General features: G+C 48.6%; 1 protein-coding gene across 5 annotated transcripts in view; it reads left to right on the top strand.

The window, feature by feature from the left end:
* METTL15 (methyltransferase 15, mitochondrial 12S rRNA N4-cytidine) overlaps positions 1-15,369 on the top strand; it is a 1,712,973-nt gene that overhangs the window by 1,562,524 nt on the left and 135,080 nt on the right. Inside the window, exon 7 of one of the 5 annotated variants that reach the window (XM_069623524.1) lies at positions 11,202-11,218. The exons of the other annotated variants lie outside the window; for them this stretch is intronic. The gene's annotated coding sequence lies outside the window, so the exon portion shown is untranslated. Of the gene's footprint in view, positions 1-11,201; positions 11,219-15,369 lie in introns of those variants that run through there. 5 annotated transcript variants of the gene reach the window in all.

Here is a 15,369-nt window from a genome sequence, read left to right on the forward strand (position 1 = left end):
ACAGATGTTCTCCCATCGTACTACTGTCCATCCGATCTCTCACGCCACCTTTCCACCTCCACCCTTTGATCTGACTTCTGCTCGCTTCTCAGCTCTCAGCTCTATCACTTCTTACTGTCGCTACATCCTGTTACCTGCGTTGTTATACTTCCATTTCTCTTATGCTACCTCCACACTCCTACTACTCCTCTGCTACCGAAACACCCTCTCCTTTATTACTACTGCTCCTATTCCTCTACTCTGTCTCACTACTACTACTAATTTCTCTCACTACCGCTGCTCTTGCCACTGAAACTGCCACTCACTTGCACTTACTACTGTCCGTTACTACCAACTGCCACTTCATACTCCCACTCCCACAACCTCTGCTACCACTACCATCCTGCTACCTCTACTCTATCTCTGTTACTCACACTCTCACACACAAATATTCCACAGACCCCTTCTCGCTAATAGCTTCCGCACTCCGGTCACTCTCGCCTCCTCTGGTTTCTTGTATGTCCTCCAACGCCTCTTGTTCTCACCCAACTATCCCAAAATTTAGATGCACCTTCTTAAATACCACACTGTCTCCCAGAATTGGATCCTCACCCTGTCCAATCGCTTACCTGACTTGAGGGGTGTGACAGAGGTTATGGGGGAGGGTTTAAAAAGGGATTGTAAGCCCCACCCCTTGCTGCATTTCTAACATGGACCCTGATGGTGTCCGGGTCTTCTTGTAGGCCAAAGCTTGCCCCAAAATATCCCTTGTGGCTAGTGGGGTTTTCATGTAGAAGGCCTCTGGGGAGGCTTTCATTCATTAATAAGAACCCCTGGTGGTTTAGTGGTGGTGCACAGGCTAGAGTTCTGGACGCTGCATTGACTTGTAAAGTCTCTGCAGCATCCCTTTCTCTTGTGGCTGGTGTTGTGTGGTTTACTGCATCATGCAGCTGAGCGGCTCTGGCTGTGTCTTCCGGCTGCTGCCCGTTGTTGCTTCTCATGGCTGGTATTCTCCTTGTGGGGGTTGTACACCTTCATCCTATGTAAGGTGGGAGGGGACCTGCACGCACTCGCTCTGACACTGTGGGTTATTTGGGTAGAGCACTCCCCACCCCTGCCAGGGCCTGAAAGAGAGCCCTGTCGTATACTATTCACGTTACTCAGTGCCTCAAAAAGATTGCTTAGTTGAATATATACTGATTCAGTGAGCTGTGCCATGGCCATAAGGAAAGCAGATTAGGCCTCTAACCAATTGGCGAGTCTCTAATAATACTCTTAGTATGCTGTAACCATGAACCGGGCCACACAAGGGTCATGCATAAATATTGCGACCAGGGCCTGACCCTGTCCGGGAGGAGGGTGGGGGAGCAGCAGGGACCCCTCTCAGCCTGGGATAATCAGGGAGGTTGTGTTTGGGAGTTGAGGGGGGTCCGTCCCTGGCTCGTGGTAAGTGTGGAGACGTGTAAATGGATTGGTGCCTCTTTCTCTGACCCAGTGCCTTTTTTTAGCCTCTGTCCTGGCCAGGCCCCTTTAATTCATCTTTCAGGTAATTTCCCAGAGGAAGGCAAGAGAGAACAGATGATGCAGGAGACTTTATGACTGTATGGCTGGGAAGAAAATGGAGACTGGAAAGGGGTGTGTGGTTCAGGGGTCTTTTGAAGACTTTATGGGGACATTTTAGTCCCAAGGGAAGGAGATGATGAAGTTGGTATACATTTAGAAAGAGATTGGCCTAGGGGCTCGGCTAACTCGAGCATCTAATGGAGGCAGTGACCTTCTAGACTGGGACGTGATGGCTTTAAACATCCAGTAGCATCCGTTGTCATTGAGCGGTGTTTAGAGAGGTCAGAGGAGGTGAGAGGAAGACCCAGAGACCACAGATGAGTGTGCCACAGTTGGAGGACTTGGAGAAGACTTCTGGCATTTTTTGAGAGAGTGAAGGTAACGTGTTGGGATTTGGAGAGAGTGAAGGTAACGTGTTGGGATTCAGAGAGTGGTACCAATTGTGTCTGTCTGTATGTATATGGATCTAAGTGTGTGAGAAATAAGTCCTGAGTTAGGGGAGGGGAGGACTTTAGTAAGCATGACACTAGCTTACCTGCGCAGTACAGGGAGCAGGGCACTATATTAGTGAAAGGTGAGTAGGGCTCTGCATCTCTAGAGGTGGTTGATTAAGGATGGAGGCAGGAGAGAGGGTACAGGTGTTAGTTTAAAAAAAGAATGTGTTCAGCTTTTATAGTCACATAGAACAATTTTACGGAATGTAAAATCACGTAGTAAGTATGCCAAAATCGAATCTCACCATCTTCGCCTCCTTGACACTGCCCATACTCGATTCCTGATAAATTGTGCTACTGAAAACTGCTGTTACACTGGCGGTGCTGCACGGCCGCACTAAGGTGACTTGCAAAGATCTTATTCCGGCATCCTTAATTAAGAGCTTCAATCATTTTGTTCTTAATTTGGCGTCGAGTGGGCACAAGAACGGAAATGGATAACTGCTTCAACAGATATATCGCAAAGGGCACTGTCATTGCTTCGAGTCCACATCCCCGCTATCACTACAAGTGTTAGTCTATGTAGAATTTTAAATAGATTTCTCTCATTTCTGGGTTAAATATTCTGTTGAGGTAGGGTTCTTGGCCATTGCCATGTTTTGACTCGAAATATGTTTGGAGTCTAGAGGTCTTTGTCTTTCATTTTCAAGTATCTGTTCTGTTCTTGATTGTCGTGCAGAGTATGGAACCTCCGTCCCCAAGCACCACAGAGGAAGAGTAAAAGCACTCCCTCTGCGGTTATTGGGGCCACAGGTGGGTTTCCCTCGCCGGTCTGATACCACGAAACTGCTGACCCCAGACAGCTATGCTGGGGTACTTCGTGGAGAGGGGGGGTGATCAAGTGAGCTGGCCTCCCAGTAGTATCAAGACCAATGTCGTGCGAGGGTCCACCCAACCAACCTGCAGAGATATATGCGCAAGCTGGAATGGCGAGAAGCCAGATCCGAGACACAAAATCCGTAAGGGGCAATCCAAAGGCAATTCCGAATAATGTTCCAAAGCAAACAAGTAGTCAGGAGGGGCAGAAGAGCAGAGCAAGGTCCAGAGTCGAAATCCGTGTCAAAAGCCGTGAATCCAAGGATCAGAATAGCTGAACAGAGTCCTCCGGTGCGAACAGCTGTGAAGCGCTGTTTCGCGGGAGTCCAGCGTTTAAATCCTGTGTGTCCCTGTGTCAGCTGATCCGCGAGCGGGACCGGTGAGCGTGTCACGTGACCCGGGACCAGGAAGTGCACGCTGGAACTGTGTTGACGAATGCCGAGGCGTTTGTCTGTAGTTGCTGTCCCGTAAGCGCCATGGAAGCCGCCAGTGGAGGTATGGAAAGCTCCTATTGTACCTGGTTGTTTGGTGCTTCCGACCCCAGAGATGAGCCTGCTCAGGTGACACCCCCCGGACATGAGAGCGTGTGTGAGAGCTGTGTGAGGATGAGGGGTGTATGACTGGCGTACTTGAACGGAGCCGTGAGTGCGTGACAGTATCTAATTTTCAAATCCCATATGCCATCCTTAGAATTGTGTGCCAGATAATCCCAAAGATAGTTAAGGTCCAATTCAGATAAGCCTTTCTATATAGTTTAAAACGACTCCAGGCTCTTGTAATCTTGTTGACTATGAAGTTCCAACAAGTGGTCCTTGTAAACTGATGGGCACGGATAGTCCCAGATCTTGATGTAGAGAGCCATAGGTTACTTACCTAGAAATGTAGCTCTCCAGTGTTAGATTATTTTATAGATCTGCATGCACAAGTCCCATCTCCCCTTTCGAGGCTATCTGTGGATGCACTAGGACTGCTTTTGCACCCATTTACATGGCTTCAAGATTGGAGCCTCACCCCCTGTCCCTCACTGATCCAAGAAGGTAAAGGTACTAAGGGTCCATAATGTGGTTGATAGGGTGCAATTTAAGTTTTTTTTTCCTATTGCTATGCATGTAGTGTTTACCAAGGATTCCCAGCCTGATGAGCGATTTATTCCCACATGTGAATCTTTAAATGACACCAAGCCTGGAGAACCACAGTTAAATATACGTAACTAAACCATATGCACTGGACTAAATCAAGAGATATGTCCAAATATCTCAGATTTGCATCAGCTTACTAACGCCAATTCTCAAACCTAAATTTGAGATGCCTGGAGCACCACTGAGATGATCATGTGCAAATCTGATTCACAAAGATTTGCTCAAGAGCATATCAGATATGCTCCAAACATCTGTATATTTCTTTTAGTTTTAGATTTGTGAGTTTGGTTAAGTTAGTAGGTGCAAATATTAGATAATTCCCATATGACAACTCAAATGTCTCTTAACTGTTTTAGATGTTGCTAGAATTTCACTGGGTCTTTGGAACACACTTCCAGCGTGCAATTCAATGGCCTCTTCCTTGACTTGGATACTGCTGCACCTTTGCTGGGTATTTTCACCTCACTACACATCATGCAACTCAAATGGCTCCTTTTTTGTTGTAGCTCTTCTTAGACTGCTGTGTGGGACCTTTGGGCTAAATCTCCCATCGTACAACTGAAAATGCATCCGAGGATTGATGAGTCATTGGTGAGACATTGGGCTTCATTACTAGGCTGTTTTTTCCGGCGCCCAGAAATAGGCAATTACCGGGTCATTGCGGCCTTGCACCAGCACCATTATGAACGTGCCGGTGCATCCGACATGATGTGCTTGCAGGTGCCGCTCTGCCCACCAGGTCCGACCTGGCAGGCAGAAAGGTACCCGCAAGCACAACTCGTAGTTTGCCGGTCCGGGAACTACGATACCGACAAGCTTACCGTTACGGTAGTTCCCGGACCAGCAAACTTATAATGAGGCCCATTGTTGTAAACTTAATTGTCATTAAACTGATTTTTTGGGTGAAAACTATTCTCTGCCTATCAATATTTGGCTTCAGGAGTTGGTGTTTGATGGGATTTTTCCTTCTCGTTCTCATGTAGCAGAATCTCTGGGTTTTATCATTGGCTCTCATCTTTTCTTTCAACTTCATATTCAGTCTTTGGTTAAAACTTCTAATTTTGACCTTGCATCTACTTGTTCACTAAATCATTTCTTCTGACTTCAGATTTTTGGTTGTTGGTTCGGGCTCTTATTATTTCTTGTTCAGACTCATACAGTGCCATTCTGCCCAGTCTTCTGAAACCCACTTCTGCTCCTTTGGCGATGGTCCTTCATCCCGCTGTCAACCTAATAACCAGAGCTAGGAGGCTTGATCATATTTCTACCATCCTGATCCATCTTCATTGGCTTGCTCTGTATGCTTAGATCCAGTTTAAAATTGTGATTCCAGGGGATTGGTTCCTCCAATGTATTCCATATCTATGACAGGTAATCATCACAGCTGTGCTGCTTCGTAAAATTTTCGGCTCCTGCGTCGATGACGTTGATACGCTGTCGTCGAGGGCCTCGGTCGAGCTGACGTCACCGGATGTTATAAGTAGGATGCACGATGCCCGTAGCCTCAGTTCAGTTTTTTCCGCGAACGTATTTGCTTCGTAGATTTCGGAGCACCTCGGTTCTTTTGAGTTGTTCTATCGGTTCTTTGATCTAGTTTGTTTGTGAAGATTTCCATGATGTGTTCATCTTCTTCTACCCCGCGGCCGCGTTTCAAGAAGTGTCGGGACTGCGGTTCCAAGTTGTCGCTGACGGACCCGCACAACGCCTGCCTCTGGTGCCTCGGTGAGGACCACGCCACAGACGATTGCCAGGCGTTAACTTCGAAGGCTTTGCGGGAGCGTAAGAAGAAGCTTTCTGTCGGTAAGGTGTCCAAGCCCCGGAAGTCGAAATCCGCGGGGCTTTCGACTGGTGATTCGAGGGGCGACTCTGCATCGTCGGCGTAAGTCCAAGGGGTCACGGTCCCAGAGCGGGGCCCGCCATTCCTCTGCCTCTTCGAGGCACTGACGGAAGCGCCATCATCGGTCGCTTTCCCCGTCCTCGTCCGAGGACTCCGCCCGTCGGCGGGTTGCTTGTCCCACCAAGCAATCCACTCCTGCGGAATGGGATTCATTACGTAAGGAGATGATGGCGATTTTTCAGTCGCAGGGCTCTATTCCGTCCGCGCCGTCGAAAGACGCTGGCAGGGAACGTGCTAGAGACGCTGTTCGCACGCCTTCGGGCTTGAGCGGTCGTCGCAATCACCGGGAACCTTCGAGGTCCCGGTCGGACAAGGTGGATCGCTCTAGCCATGCCCGCTTCAGGTCCCGGGTCCTCGACGCCATCAAGACCGTCGGAGCCTGTGAGGTCTTCAAAGAAGTCGTCGGCGCCAAGACCGTCGAAGGACTCTCTCGAGGCTCTGCCTCCGAGGAAGCCAGCAGCGGCGAGGCTGTCGAAGGACACGCTGGGGGCTCCGCCCTCGAGGCCTGTGTCGACGCCATCGGCGCCACGCTAGACGTCGACACCGATTCCGTCGACGCCTTTCATGGAGGATTTCTTGGAGGTGTCCCGGAGACCGGTGGAAACCCAGAGGAAGGCGCTGGCCAAGTCCAAACATGTGCCCTCAACCAGGGATTTATTCCAGCCTCTTGACTATATTTCTGAGGTGGTTGAATGGTCTGATGATGGTATGGTTCCTGAGGAGGTTCCTGATGACCTACTATCTGGTCATAGCCAGAAGAACTGCGTCAGTCTTTGCACAACGCCAGTGGTCTGGACACCTCCCCGGAGGTTGAGTTTGGCAAGCCTGAGCCAGGTATGCATGCTGAATCCTCGTACCGGCGCCTCATGTCGAGAGTCACGGAATACTTGGGCTGGTCTGCGCCACCAGGAGATTTTCTGCAGGATGACCTGACAGACATCTTGGACCAAGGTCCACCAACTGACCCGGTACTGCCATTCCAAATGGCCTTGCAAAGAAGGGTGGCTGCGGCTTGGACTGCTCTGGAGAGTCTCCAGGCAGTGGACAAGTCTTTGCTGAAAAAATACTGTCCTGCCAGTAGCGACCCCAGCTACTTGACTACGCACCCCACCCCGGAGAGTTTGGTGGTGCAGGCGGCTACGGCCCCGGCAAAACAGGCATCGTACCCTCCCATCCCTCCTCAAACGTTTTGATGGCTGAGCGAAGAAAGTGTTTTCTTCAGGGGATATGGCTTTACAGGCAGCCAACTCCATGTGTGCCTTAGCACGTTTCACTCATACTCTTTGGAATTGTGTCTATTTGGCAGCTGAACATATTCCCGGAGGGGAGGAACTGGATGGCTTTCTTGCTCTTGTTCAGGATGGCAAGGAAGCCATGTGTGAATCCGTTCAGTCGGTTCTGGACGTGGCAGATTGTGTCAGCCGGTCCATGGCGGCGAGCACCGTAATGCGCAGATTTGCGTGGTTGCGGAAGTCGGGGTTTGCTCCTAATGTGCAAGCCCGGCTTCTCAACATGCCCTTTGAGAGTGAACATCTTTTTGGCAGCAAGGCTGACGAGAGCCTTGAGAGGTTGCAGACCTCCAAAGCTGCAGCGAAGTCATTGAGCGCTGCAGTTTGCCAACCTCCACCTTTTCATCCTAGGGGACCGCAATGGAGGGGAGGTTCCTTTCGGTACTACTCTTCCTTTGGTAGATCGAGAGGGGCTGCAAGTCAAAGGGGCCACCGCAGGAGTGCCAGAGGTGGAAAACAAGGTACTCGAGGTGCCAGAGCCGCTCGGGCAGTTGCTTTTTTACCCTCAGGCACTGCCGCAGCCACTTCAGCTCAGTCATGAGGCCATGTCCCATGGTTCGCCGGTTGGGGGAAGGATGGTGCAGCATCTTGTAGAATGGCGTGCCATTACTTCAGATGTGTGGGTTCTGGAGATAATAGCCCACGGCTACTGTCTTCGTTTCCGGCAGAGGCCTCACGACAGTCCACCAGGGAATCTCTCTTTGAAGAGTCTGGATGCGCTCCTTGCGCAGGAAATCGAATCCCTGCCGGAGAAAGGCGCTATAGAACTGGTGCCTGTAGCGGAGAGGAACAAGGGATGGTATTCCCCTTATTTTTTGATTTCGAAGAAAGACTGGGGATTGAGACCCATCATGGACTTGCATGGTTTGAACAAGCTCCTCAGGAAGGACAAGTTCAAGATGGTTACTCTCTCTCAAGTCCTCCAGGTCCTTCAACTTCAGGACTGGTTGGTGTCTCTCGACCTCAAAGACGCTTACTTTCATGTGCCAATCCATTCCAAGCACAAGAAGTACCTGGGGTTCGCGATTGGCGACTTGCACTTTGTTTCGGTTCCTGCCATTCGGATTGACCTCCGCCACAAGGGTTTTCACCAAGTTCATGGTGGTGGTGGCAGCGTATCTCAGGAAAGGGGGGATTCACGTCTACCCCTACGATTGGTTGATCAGGGCGTGCTCTCCCGAGCAAGTCTTGGATCATCTGTCCGTCATCTGCCACTCCCTTCACAAGCTGGGCTTCTCCTTCAACTTAAAGAAGTCCCACTTGATGCCAACTCAGTGGCTCCAGTACATCGGAGCAGTGCTCGACATGTCCCTGGGGAAGTGTTTCCCTCCCCAGGTGAGGGCTCGTCACATTCTGAAGATGGTGCACAAGTTTCAACATGCCCATAGTCTCCCGGCGTTCGAGTTCTTGAGGTTGCTCGGCCTCATGGCATCCTGCATTCTTCTGGTGCCAGAGGCCAGGTTGCGGATGAGATCTCTGCAATGGGCCCTCAAGATGCAGTGGTCACAGTCCTCTGGCAGAATGTCGGAACCGGTTCAGGTGCCGCCCTCGGTCGCCCAGGACCTTCTGTGGTGGGCCGTCGAAGGCAATCTGCTGAAGGGGGCTCCATTTTGGCTACCCTGGCCGGAGGTGACGATCGTGACGGACCCAACCCTCACAGGATGGGGAGCTCATGCCAACGTGTTGACAGTCAGCAGTCGTTAGCCTCCGTCGGCGCCCAGACTCCATATCAATCTGTTGGATCTGAGGGCCGTCAGGCTAGCCCTGAAAGCTTTTCTTCCGACTGTGCGAGGAAAGAATGTCCTGATCCTGACGGACAACACGGTGGCCATGCGCTACCTCTACAAAAAGGGGGGGCAGGGTCACTTCCTCTGTGCAGGGAGGCGATGCAACTCTGGTTCTGGGCAATCCAGCAGGAAGTTTCGATCTCAGCAGTTCATCTGGCAGGAGACGAAAACAAGACGGCGGATGCTCTGAGCAGGCACAGCGCGATCTCTCACGAGTAGGAGTTGGCTCAGGAGATTCTCCTGGAGATCTTCGCCCTTTGGGGGACCCCTCAAGTGGATTTCTTCGCCTCCAGTGTCAACCGGAAGTGCGAGAGGTTCTGCTTGCAGGAATTTCCTCCAAACGGAGCCTTAGGAGACACGTTCGTGGTGGAGTGATCATTCCCACTGCTGTACGCGTTTCCTCCAGTCCCCGTCATCCCACAAGTACTGCGGAGGTTCGGTTCCCGGATGATCCTCATTGCTCCGGCGTGGGCCCGGAGGACGTGGTACCCGAACCTTCTCGACTTGTCCATCTGCCCTCCACGTCGCCTTCCCTACCGAGACGATCTGCTCTCACGGGAGGGGGTCAGGTTCTCCATCCAGAGGTCAGGTCCCTGAGCCTTCACGCTTGGTTTCTGAAAGGTTGAGGTTTAAGGATTGGGACCTCCCTGAAGACGTGATGGAGGTGTTGCTTTCGGCCAGAAGGCCCGCAACAAAGTCCCTGTACCGTTGCCGTTGGAGAAAGTTCTGCGACTGGTGCAGGGTTAAGAATGTGGATCCTTTTTTATGTGACATTCCTGTCTTTTTTCCTTTCTTTAGCCCACAAGGGCCTGCAAGTGGGTACCATTAAAGGTTACCTGGCGGCGCTGTCTGTATTTAAGCGCTCGTCTGAAGAGTATTCTTATTTCAAAATTCCTTTTGTTTCTCAGTTTCTGAAAGGGCTCACTAATGTGTTTCCACCGTCACCTTTCCAGGTGCCCGGTTGGGATTTGAACCTTGTTCTAAAATTCCTAATGGGTGCTCCATTTGAGCCTTTACATTCTTGTCCTTTGAGACTGTTAACCCTTAATACTGTATTTTTAGTTGTGGTTACTTCCGATCGCAGATTGAGTGAGTGAGTTGCAGGCACTTTCTGTTAAGCCACCCTTCACTGTGTTTCATAAGGACAGGGTTGTCCTTAGGGTTCGTCCTTCCTTTCTTCTGAAAGTGCTGTCGGAATTTAATTTAAGCCAGAAGGTCATTCTTTCTGCATTTTATCCTCCTCCGCATCCTGGTACGGAAGAGGAGAGGCTCCATAGGTTGGATCCTAGGAGAGCTTTAAGTTTCTACATTTCACGCATGTCCCGGGTCAGAGTGGACGATCAGCTCTTTATAGGTTACGCTGGAAGGCGTTTGGGACAAGCTGTTACTAAGCAGACTTTGTCTAGATGGATTATTTTGGCAAGTTCTGAATGTTATCTCTTGGCGGGTAAGGACCCTCCGGTAGGCTTACGGGCCCATTCTACTAGGGGTATGGCTATCTCTACTGCCCTGCAGAGGGGTGTTCCTATTCGTAACATCTGTGAAGCAGCCACATGGGCTTCGGTCCATACTTTTGTAAGACACTACTCCCTAGATTCTATCCATGGGCATTATCTGGCCTTTGGCAAGGCGGTCCTTTACTCTGCAATTTAATTGGGTATTCTAAATTTCTATATTCTAAATTCTTTTCCCTCCTCCATACGTTGGTACTGCTTTGGGAGTCTGTCATAGATATGGAATATGTCGGAGGACCCAATCCCCTCGAAGAACAAGTTACTTTCTTACCTGGTAACGTTCTTTTGATGGGATGGTCCGACGACGTATTCCATATCGCTCCTCCCTACCTGCCCCGCTACAGAATTTCTTATGCAAATGCAGCTTACGTTTCCACAAGGCTTTCTGTGGTCATACTGGCAGAAGATTGGTGCCACACGTTCTGGGGAAAAAAACTATAACTGAGGCTAGGGGCGTCGCGCGTCCTACTTATAACATCCGGTGACGTCGGCTCGACGGAGGCCCTCGAGGACAGCGTATCGACGTCATCGACGCAGGACGCAGATGCCGAATATTTTCCGAAGCATCACAGCTGTGGTGATTACCTGTCATAGATATGGAATACGTCATTGGACCATCCCATCGAAAGAACGTTACCAGGTAAGAAAGTAACTTGTTTGTCTTGCTTATAAAGCTCTCATTCTGTAAGTTCATTTTGCTGAGGCATTGATTTTTCTTAACAGAGCTTTACAACCAAAATTCGTTTAGAAGTTCAACATTGTGTGATGGAGTCCCCTACTTGGTGCTGGGGCTGGCCTTGTGAGTGCGTAACCTCATTAATAATGTAAATTGTTCCTTGTAATGTTTTCTGGTTTAGATTCTATTGTCATGTATTGCTTGTTGTATTTGCTTGTTCCTCTTTGGATTAAAGCGCTATATAAATTAAAATAAATACAAAAATACAAGTGATAGCTGGGGACTCCCACAAGCTGGAGGAAGGTGGCCCTTAGGAGTCCGCTTAGAGCCTCGCGGCAGCCTCCTCTTCATAGAAGGGAAGAATCACAAGACCTCCTCTCCTGGCCAAACACTATTTTCAACTCTGAAACCCCACTGAATGTTCCCAAGCTGCAGGAACCCCCTGGCAGAGCACTGCAGGGACAAGATAAAGTTTTCCTTCTCTAAATTATGGCTGAAGAAAGGGATACCAAAGCCCACTTCATCCTCTTAAATAGCATGACAGAACGTTGAATGACTGCCAGCTTGAAAACAACTGTGTGGAAAATACACACATAGCTGCAGACATACAGCCTACCATATTCCCATTTCAGTATCTTTATAACTCGGGAAAACTCAGCATGAGTAAACTGCAATTTTGTAATTATGAATCTCGTGCACATTTAGACTGTCGAAGGGGAATGCTTTATCTTTAAAACAGAACATTGTTAAATAGTTTCACTTAGGAGCCCTTTCAAAGCATTTCTTGAATTCAAAACATTCAAATCAAGTAAGAAACTATCAGTTTTACTCCTGGATGCCAATGAAAGCTTAAGGAAACAGTGTAGAAACAAAACTGTTTAAATAGCAGCCCTCAAGGACAACACTTCATAGCTTACAAAAAGCGCATAAAAACGATAGAAATTTGTACTTTTGTCGCCCACGCCGTGCCTCCACAACATCTCAGGTGTGGGTGTCATAGCCAAAGTCCAACTCTCCTCCCCCCAACGACGAACACACATTTATAACCAGACCCACTGATTACACCTAGTGGTGAGAGCTGTACAGAGCAGATATCCAGAGGTATGCAGGAAGCCTAGCGAAAACTAAAATGGACACCCTCTTCTTATAGCCTATGTCGCACTAGACCCATCCCCAAGGGAGTCACCTGAAGGAAACGGCCTCAGCCAATCCCAGGCTAGCCCTCCCACAAGTTACAGAAGCAAACCATCAGTCTATGATCCTGCCCAGGGGAATAGCTGGCACTTATGAAAGGACCCACAGCCTAGCTCCTTTGGTGGCGAGCTGGAGAAGGAAACCGACATTGTATGGGAAGAGACGTAGTGGGGCACAGAGGAGGAAACTGTAGGCGAACAGTGCAGTGTAAAGGTGGTGAGGACTTGGAGAGGAAGAAAAAGGTTTAGGTGGTTGGAAAATAAATATTGTTGGAGGACATGGTAGCAGCAGAGGTGGTAGAATGTGTAGAGCAGAGCAGGAGTTGGAGGAGATGGGTGTAAAAAAGATCAGTGGGTGGGCGATTGTTTGGCGCCAGTTTTGTATAATATTTTCACAATGCCATTGTTCCAACTGCTAGAGGAGAATAAGATCTACTTTTCCAATTACACAGATGATACCCAATGTCTTATTCAGTTTACAGACGAGTATCAGGAAGATGCAAGAGTGCTTAATGAGACCTATAACCTCATTCAGGACTGGATGTGCATGAGTGGTCTGGTGCTTAACCACGTTAAAAAAGAACTCATGGTCATAGGCTCCAGCCCTAGACTGAAGAATCTCAGTGCAGAATATAAACAAATAAGTTAAAGTATAGTAAAGGGAGCTGGCAGAAGCTGGATACAGCACTTATAGGAAGTTCAGAAAAGGAGGAGGGGCAATAGCTAAAAGAGTGGTTGGAGGTGGAGTATTGCATCGGAGGAGGAGGATAGACGAGGTCTGGGCGAGAGGGGGTGAAGAAGAAAGAGGAGGACCACCCTCAGAGGTCAGCGGAGAGGGAAGAAGAGGAGAGCAAAAGAGGAGAGTTAGCAGTGAAGGATGGACATTGGCCGGCAGGAGCTCATTTAGGGAAGAGGCCCCTGATCTGACGGGGCCGAGCACACAACAGTAGGAGGTAAGAGTATGTGGTGCGGTGGCGAGGAGAGTAGGGCCGATCTAGTTGTCAGTGCTGGGCCTGGCAGCTAAACATGACACTCGTCTAAACCGAAAGCCTCCAACAGAGAAACATTTGGCCATTGCAGCACACCAGAATGTGCAATGGGAAGGGCTGTGGACCACAGTCAATGAAAAAACAGGGGCCAGGATGGGACAGTGGCACTAACCAATCTTACAAAAAAAATATCTTTCTGCATACACCTCTCAAACCCTGAACTGAACACAACCAGACCTCTACAGCACAACAGACCGCACGCACGTCACTACACCACAACAACAAAACAAATCGCACATAGCCTCGCCCAACAGCACATAGCGGCTACCAACTGAAAAACACACCTACTCTCAACGAACAGTGTCAACCCAAACTGAGGCTGCCAGCAGCACCTCACAGCTCTCTCGCTCTTTTCTCCCGCTCATTCCTACAAACCAACCACCCCCCCTACACTTTGCTTTACAGAATTGCCAGAGCAGCAAGAAGCAACGCAGGCGGTGACAGTATACGGTATAAAAACCTTTAACATAACATCTACATGTGAACAAAACGGAGCCTTGCCATTAATGCCACATGGTCCTACCCTGGACCTCTGTTCTTTCTAGATATTTGCGACATTTTTAGATTGTGGTAGGAAAAGACAAAAGCGGAATACAAGACCACCCTAGGAATCCTGCACCTAGAGATTTTTATTTAGCGTTGCAGAGTACCTAGGTAATACACCTGGAGCAAATATGTTATTCACTTGGAGTGTCCCTGCATCCATTAGATGAACCCTACTGATCTTTGTGTTATTTTGCTTGGACCTGAGAGCAAGTAAACCTTCTTTTTAATGTTACTTTCTAAATCAAAATGTTGAAAATTACCTAGAGAGTCGTGTATTCTGCAGCTAATTCTGCTATTTCCCCTTTACTTGCTTCTTCCTGAAAATTAGTTCACTGCCTCTCTTACAATTATAGTTGACTAATTCCCCTTTCAGGAAAAATGCTAAAAGCATACCTGGAATTATTTCCTATGGAAATTTTTTTGGTTTTAACTGCGATGCATGATTGTTTTATTGTTGTAAGTATGAAAGGTTTTTGTGTTGTTTTTTGCTTTGTTTTGTATGCTATTTTAATTGTATGTATTGTTCTTGTATAACGCGCTTAATACCAGCGAGTGGTCTTGCTTCCAAGACCAACGCGTTGCCCCTAAGCTATCCTTCCTCACTCTTACTATGCATTATGTTCACCACTTGGATACACCCAATGCAGTTATATTCACCCTTTCTAATAGTTGTTTTTTAAAATTCTCTTCACTCTTTTAATCCCTGTATTACTGTCTCCAGACTTCATAATCACACCTTTCCGGTGTGCATCACCACTTATTTATTCTCATCCCATTCTCGATCTCTCATCAGGGCCCTCTGTTACATCTCTCGTCTTGGGTCCATCTGGGCGATGGACTGGTCTAAACTCTGGAGATTTCCCGATAGGCCTCTGGACGCTGGGCCTCTTTTTTGTGGTAACCTATTTTACTTACACATTTTCTCATCAGAAAAGGGTTGAGCTTGCTGAACATGTGTAATATGGGACCACTTTGAAGATGATTTCTGGATAAACTTTGGTTCCCAGTCCACCCCTGCATCGATCTGCTTCTTGTTACCCTCATCCTTCCCTCACTTAGGGTCTTCGGCCATCTGACAACTTGCTCCTCTTCGTGTGGCAGCGTCAATGCAGGCTTCCTCCTCTTGGATGTACTGTTTCTCTGCCGCCTGTCCCCCAAACAGTCGTTGAAGTGTACGAAAATAAGTAGTGGAACTATGTTTCCTGCTAGCCTGCCACTGCTGCCCACAAATCCCATTACCACACCCTCCCCCACGTGCAATCCAAACCCCCAGAAAAAATACACCTGCCGTTTAAGGTAATGTTCAGTGCAGTGCAAGTTTCAACTTCTTCTACACTTTTATTTTAAAACTAAACTATTCCAGAACGGTTTCTTTTCAAAATAAAAGTATTGGAACAATACAACTTTAAACAAACAAGTAGAGGAGC

Source organism: Ambystoma mexicanum, chromosome 11 (genome assembly GCF_040938575.1).
Source record: "Ambystoma mexicanum isolate Mex_15411 chromosome 11, UKY_AmexF1_1, whole genome shotgun sequence".
NCBI lineage: Eukaryota > Metazoa > Chordata > Amphibia > Caudata > Ambystomatidae > Ambystoma > Ambystoma mexicanum.